This window comes from Mesoplodon mirus (assembly GCF_964341445.2).
Source record: "Mesoplodon mirus genome assembly, chromosome: 8".
Classification (NCBI taxonomy): domain Eukaryota; kingdom Metazoa; phylum Chordata; class Mammalia; order Artiodactyla; family Ziphiidae; genus Mesoplodon; species Mesoplodon mirus.
In genome coordinates this window covers 67,977,486-67,985,326 of record NC_138984.1, presented here as the reverse complement: position 1 = coordinate 67,985,326, position 7,841 = coordinate 67,977,486, and positions in this window count along the sequence as shown.

The following is a 7,841-nucleotide window of genomic DNA, read 5'->3' as shown; positions in this document are numbered from 1 at the left end:
TTACAATAGTGCTTGCTATAGAAGTACTTGGGGTAGGGTTGGAGGGTCATTTCTTACCTGGGATATATTAGTCATTTCAATATTATCAGCCTGAGCCTCAGAAAAAGACGGTAAGCATGAATTAAAGTTTTATTTATATTATTATTAAGGAGTAAACTAGCAGAATGACAGAACTCCTTCAAAAAGAAAGTAAGAAGTGAAATTAAAAAGTCAATAGGAAAATGCATGTTAGTAAAAATTATATATATATATATATATATATATATATATATATAAGTTAAACTTATAATTTTACAGAGTTGTAAAATGTCATTGCCCTTATCAACTGTGATATTAAGTGAAACGAACTTACATTCCTCAAAAGAGATGACCCACAAGTGGGCTTATTAGAGCTTGTCCAGCAGGGCATTAAAAGGTCACAAAATTATTTTTTGCCTTACTTCTGTGTTTTGAGTAATTTTCTTTAACAAGCGCAAGAAGAAGCTCCCAGAGGCTGAGAGCCTGTGGATGAGTTAGTCCAATGATGGGATGAAAAGGCAGGACAGCTCTTGGTTTGGCAGATGAATGCCAAGTTTAGGGATGGCTGAATTTTGATAGCTTAGTTTTTACAACTTTTAACTGAGGGACAAGGTTCCTTGATTCCTCAATAGAAGACTTACACATATAAAGGTATAAAGGGAAGGAAACGTCAACTTTGCCTTGTGAATTTCTCCATATAAACCATGTTAGCGACAATGTATGGAGTTTCCCAAGATAGTAATTTAAGGAATGTAACTATCCTGCCAAGATTTCGTTACTCTAGGATCATTTCCTGACCTAGGAAACTCGTGTGGGCGCTCTTCCATATTCTCCACTCACCCCTTCTCTCCCATCTTTTACCTCTTCCAAACTGAGGGATTCTGAGAAAGTACCTCACTCCTCTAGCTTCAGTGTTCTCAGCTGTAACCTGAAAATCATACCTATTTTGCAGGGTTCTTGTGAGTTTTAGAAAACATGTTACATAACAGATGTTCAAGAATAGTAGCTATAATCTTAAGAACTTGGTAATACCAACACCCCAAGAAAAGCTCCCTTTGCTTGGAATCCCTCATCTCAGAGCTGGCACGAATATGTCATCCATGCTGGAGAACACAGAGTCGTTCTGGGCTCCTTCCTCTTCTCTCCATTTATATGGCCACAACCTTAGATCAGGCTTCTGTAATTTCTTGTCTGGTTTAGTGGGTTGAATAGTATTCCCTCAAAATTCATGTCTTCCTGGAACCTCAGAATGTGCCTTTATTTGGAAATAGGGTCTTTGCAGATGTGGTTAGTTTAGAGTGACGCCCTAACCCGATGACTGGTGTCCTTATAAGAAAGGGAGAGGACGCAGAAACTCAGAGAAAACGGGGAGTAAGTTCATGTGATGACAAAGGCAGAGGGTGGAGTGATATACCTACAAGCCTAGGAAGGCCAAGGATGGCAGGGAGCCACTAGGAACTGGAAGAGGCAAGGAAGAATTCTTCCCTGGAGTCTTCAGATGGAGTGTGATCCTGTCAACACCTTGATCTTAGACTTCCAGCCTCTAGAACTGTGAGAGAATAAACTTCTGTTGTTTTAAGCCACCAACTTTGTGGTAATTTGTGATGGCAGCCCTAGGAAACCAATACACATGGCTTTCCTTCAAAAAATCCTGTGACCCCCTGATCCTTGCAGCTGGCTCTGTGTGTGGGATCCTGTTGTATGCTCTATAACACCCTCTCTGTGACAGCATTTCACAGTACTTTTTGTTTGTTGGTTTCTTGTCTTCCTTTCCCAGTACATAGTGGTTTCCACGAGGACAGGAATTTTGTCTTTTTTCTACTGTATTTATCCCCTGTTTATAACAGAGTGCCTGGCACAAAGTAGGCATTCCATAAATATTTATGAAATATATGAACGATTTTTGTGTTAGCCACAGAATTTAGTACAGGGTTTTTTACTGAAATAAGTGTCTTATAAATGTGTGTTCATTGGAATTTTCTGTCTTTTGATACAGTCTTCCCACTTGCCAACATCATAAAACTAATACTAATCTCTTACCATCTCTTCAGGATATGTCCTCATTTCTTGTATCATTTCCTCCAATGTAGGAAATTCTGGCAAGACCAACTCAAGCAGGTTGGCCAGTTACTGCCCTGGCAGGAAGGCTCTGGGCATGTTCCCTGAATTCCCTCCATTTGCCTAGTTCCTGACTAGATTTCACCAGTGAGATAAAAGTCTCTTGTGACTTAATTTGATAGTTATGAAGATTCATGGGGTCTGTCCATGCTGGTATCTGGTTGTTGTCAGCTTTAGCAGCTCACTGGAGAATTCTCAATGTCTATAAGCTGTCTACCCATTAATGCTTGAGATAGTAAAGCATTTAATTAGAAGAAAATACTATATAGCATGCGTAAGTTTGTTAAGACCATCCTTCAGTTAACAAATTTCTGAGAAAAGCAATAGGAGTAGAATATACCTCCTTTTGATTATCTATGAAATTTAGTGCTAGAGGAAATTAGTCTAACAAATATTTTACTGACTTAGATATTATAAGAGGATTAACTTTAAAAGTAGGGACTTTTAGGGAGTGGGTGGGAAGAGGGATATAGAATATAAAGGTTCTTTTTGTTGGAGAAACTTGCTTAAAATAAATAAGTGATTTCATGAGGGGAATAAAAAGATAAAATGTAAAAATGGTAGTGTTTTCGAGGGATGTGTATGAAGATTGGGAGGAACAGCTTGAAGATAGATGTTTACGGGCTAACTGTTTAAGGTTTATCAAAAATGTCAGCCAAAGTAGACAGCTCAGTCCCCTTCTTTCTCCCTGGCAAGGTTCCTCTTTGACTGAAAACCTCACAGTTTCCTTCCCTCACCAAGCATTTTGGATTCTATCTCCATATCATCCTTTGTATTTGTTTCCTCTTTTCCATTCTCAATGACACTGCCGTAATGAGCTCATACCTGAACTGTTGCCATATTCTCCTAACGGGCCTTCCTGGCTCTGCCCTTCCCACCCCCATGCCCTCAATCCGCCTTATATGCCACCACCAGATTAATGTGTCTATAGCGATTAGTGAAATTTGGGAGGCTTCTGCTGTCTGGCTGGTGTTGTCCTACCCTGAAATTTCATTGCAACATTTAATCTTATGTTCTCCTTATCCCTTTATAGCATGTGTTTTTTGATAGGTATATACTACTCATGCTCATAAAAGATGAGTGTTTTGTCATATATTAACTCATATTCTTTTTTTTAATGTCTAATATTCAGAAGTGAATAAGTTTTTCTTTTCTTTTTTTTAAGCTAGAGCTAGTAAGCATAACTTACTTATAGGTAGTGTTAGGGGAACCACTGACTGAAGCCGTCTGTCCTGGCCAGGCACCATAGTAACCACTCGCATGAGTTATCTTACAATAGGAGGTCCTGGTAAGGAACAGGAACTAGCAAGCTACCACCAACCAGAATAATTTGGGAAAGGTCAAAAGGAGAGAGGAGACGCCAGTCCATAAGTCCTACTAACCTCCCAGAATCCTTCTCGCTGGAATCCATCTTGGCTGTGTGATGCACGCACCACCAGGAAGGACCCTGAGTCAGAGTGATCGGCCAGAGATAATCCGGAAACTAAGGCAGTTACCATAAAACCTGAGACTGAGCCACGTGGCAGAGCAGTTCTCCTGGGTTCCCTTATCCTGCTGCTCTCCCCCCGGGTGCCCCTTCCCAATAAAGCCCCTTGCTTTGTCAGCATGTGTGTCTCTTTGGACAATTCATTTCCGAGTGTTAGACAAGAGCCCACTCTCGGGCCCTGGAAGGGGTCCCCCTTCTTGCAACAGTAGCACTAGGTCAGGAGAACACTGCCTATGTGGTAGTCAAACGGCATAGAGATTGAGAGCATGGGTTTTGCAGCTTGATGGGTCTAAGACTGGATTTTAGCAACACTACTTACTGACTTGTGATTCTGGGCTTTCAGTTTCCACATCTATAAAATGGGAATAATAACTGACCCAATAAGATTTTGTGATGATACGATGAAGTTCCCAGCCCAGGGCTTGGCTCCCCGCAGCAAATCGAAGCCATTTCTGTCACTCCTGTCGATCAGAGGAGAGAACTTGCAGTGGTTCAGACTAAATACAGGAAGATGACTTAAAAAGTATTCCTTATATTTGCTCTTGTTTCAGGCCTTTATCTATAATAGGAGGAACATGGGAAGGAAGACACTGCTTGATGGTAAAAAACATCTCTTATAAAAGAGAGTGCCCTCCAAAGTGGTCTCCCCATAGGTACAGAGGTATAACTGAAGCAGGCTTCATTGTTTCACAGCGTAATCTTGGGAAGGAATATCAGAATGTCTCAATATTTTTCATGCCCCGGGGGGGGGGGGGAAGAGGAAGTGGCTTCTGTTCGGGCAGATGACAATAGGTGACTCGACCTCTCACCCACTTAGAGGGCTGAGCTCTGGCTTTATTATGTTAAGGGACGTGACTTTCAGTAGCTTTTAGCCTCCAGGAGCCTGGACCAGCTAATAGATTCCTGTAGTTTTCAAATTTCCCCCTTGATTTTTTTGCAAGGGTGGGGGTGGAGGGGGGGTGGAGGTGTGGGAGGTGTGGGTGTGGGCAGGGGTGGGGGCACTGGGAGAGGGAGTACTGGAGTGTACACCTGCAGTTAGTTGTATGTCATCAACCACTACACCTGGGAAACTGCTTTAAACCCTTTTAACTGATCTATACTGTTTCATCACATCGGGGTATAAGATTAGACTCTTAAAATATATAAATGAATGACTCCAATCCTTATTTTTTTTTCCACAGTGAGAAGGCCTTTCTTCTTTTTCTGGGGTCCTCTCTGTCTCTGACTCTGAAATGTCAGGAGGGTCAGACTTGAAGGAGAGACAACTGGTAAGCCCGCCCAGTTTGCCAGAGGAATTCATCCTGGTTAACAAGTTGTCCCAAGTGGTCTGTCATTTCAGTGCGTCATCCTAAATAAAGAGGTAAACTGAGGCAAGCTCACATCACCAGAAACTGAATTTTTACAGGAATAACCGAGAGAAATTGCAATTCGGTAAATGCATTTTATATAGCAAGTACGTTGAGGCTTTAGGGCTGGCTGTTATCTATGGGCAAGTAATCAGAGTCCAAGCAGTGAATTAGTTGGCCTGAAGCTGGGGAGAGATTCTTGGGGGATGCTCACTGGTCAGCAGGTAACTCCCCGTCTCCTGTCAATCAGGCATTGATGGGAAATCAGTCTAGGTTGGTTCCGTTCTTCCGAGGGCGCATGCGTGAGAGCCGCCATTTCTTCTCCTCCGGGTCCGTTTTTGACTGACGTCGTTTCACAAGTGCGGTCCTTGTCCTCAGGGTGGTCAAGCCCAGTGCCCGTCACTGTACCGGTAGTAGTTTCTGCAAGTGAAGAAAGCAGCCTGGCAGCTGTCATACGCGGTCTTCACCAAGGTCTTCACGACGCGCCAAGGTAGGCCGCCTCCTGGGGAGTTGCTTCTTTAGGGACGGAGCTCGCTCCTCTCACACAGAGTCGGTTGTCGTTATTCTTGGAGTCTGTATTTACAAATTCAAATACGCTGTAAAATTTATCTGTAAGCCCCATTCCCAGACATGCGCGAAAGCTCACAAAAGTCGCCTGACAGGCATGTACCCAGCTGAGGGGGAACAAGGTGACGCGCTAGCTTCCTATTTCAGCTCTGTCACTGTTGACACGTGTTGTTTACACGGTATTTAGTGCCATGTTTTTCACATGTCTGTGCTTTTTTTTTTTTTTTTTTTTTTTTTTGCGGTACGCGGGCCTCTCCCTGTTGTGGCCTCTCCCGTTGCGGAGCACAGGCTCCGGACGCGCAGGCTCAGCGGCCATGGCTCACGGGCCCAGCCGCTCCGCGGCATGTGGGATCCTCCCGGACCAGGGCACGAACCCGTGTCCCCTGCATCGGCAGGTGGACTCCCAACCACTAAGCCACTAGGGAAGCCCCATGTCTGTGCTTTTTGGGGGGCGATTTTGCCTTTTAAAGTGGCCCCGGTGGAGAGCTGCAGTACTGTCTAGTGTGGGTTAAGTTTGAGAAGGCTGCCGTGGGCTTTACCAGAAGAGACGTGTGGTAATAAACTTATTTCAGGCAGGACTTAGAGAGCTGAGTTCTGAACTCATGTCCTCTAAGCTGAGGACTTAGAGGACATGAGTTCAGTGTTAATGAATCAACAACAGATATTAAATAAGGCACCTTTCAGCAGAAGCACACATAAAACAAGGTTGTGTACTGATGGGTTGACGAAAATGCTGAGACCAGAGGCTTGCAGGAATCTAACTCTGTATTTGCCTAGAAGTGATGGCTCAGTCCCATCATCTGTTTCAGTGTTCACTAAAACTTGATAGGACAGAACTACCCTCGATAATGAGAATCGGCAGTCTGGACAGCTGTTTCTCTTAAGATGTGCCCATGGTGCCTGGATGATGAGTCAGAAGTGGTCCTTCTGTAAGACCTGTGGAAGGACCAGACTCTCCTAGGTTCCACAGGGGTCAGCCCTGGCCCTCTTGCTGTTCCCATTGGGGTGGAACCCACACGGGGGCTGTGTCTTCCTTGTCACTGCCACTGGCTGGGGTGGGGCAGTGAGGGTGTGGCCTAGGGCACGAGGGTAATCCAGACATGTGACAGTGCAACTCACCTTCGCCTCTGTGGGCAGCCTTCCACCAGCCCCACTCCCGTGTCTCTCCTTTGAACTCAGCTATGGAGAAAATTCCTCTTTCTGGCCTCAGAATGAATTGTAGTGGGAATATCTACTGTCTTTGCTCTCATCCCCCCAACATGTAATTGCAAAAATAAAACAGACACTCATCCATTTCCTAAGGTCTGAGCTATCCAGTTGAAGCCAAGGTCACCCTGATGGAGAGTGATGTAAACACTAAAAACAGTTATCCATCGGTCCTGTTTCTATCATTGCTAGAATAAAACCTGAGGCTTCAGTGGAGAGTGAGAAATAAATCAACATTGCCTGCAGTCAAGTCAGGTTTGAGCTGGGCTGGAGATTGAATTCATGCTTAATCAAAATTATATTGGATTTTGTTGTTGAGCCTTAGCTTTTTGTGAAGAATTTGAAGGTGGCAATGTTTTCCTAAATTTGGCATTCTCTTGACACAGTTGAAAAGATTTCTCACATGTGTAAGAGACCAGTCTTGAATACCTAAGTTACTACTATCCTGAGAATTTCTATATGAGGGACTTTGGGGGTGTTCGCCTAGTATTCAAGAGATGGGGTATAATTTATACCCTGCCTCCTTTTCACTTTAATTCAGCTTTACTTTCTTCTTCTAGGAGTGCATTTTTAAAAATGGCTTGTGGCAGAACACTGACAATTTTTAAACATAAATAAACAAAATATCTTTAAAGCTTAGAATTTTGGCAGACGAATGCATGCCTATCCATGTACTTACTCATAGGTGTGAAAATTATTCAAGGCAAACAAGTCTTAACTTGATTAGGTGTATCTTTTCTTACCTTTTTTTTTTCCTGAGACATGCAGATCTTTTAGTGTTATTCTCCTGTTTTTTTTTTCTCCTTTATTTTGTTTTAACATCTTTATTGGAGTATAATTGCTTTACAATGCTATGTTAGTTTCTGTTGTATAACAAAGTGAATCAGCTATACATAAACATATATCCCCATATCCCCTCCCTCTTGCGTCTCCCTCCCACCCTCCCTATCCCACCCTTCTAGGTAGTCACAAAGCACCGAGCTGATCTCCCTGTGCTATGCGGCTGCTTCCCACTAGCTGTCTATTTTACTATTGATAGTGTATATATGTCCATGCCACTCTCTCACTTCATTTTTTTTTAATATCAATTATAACACTTT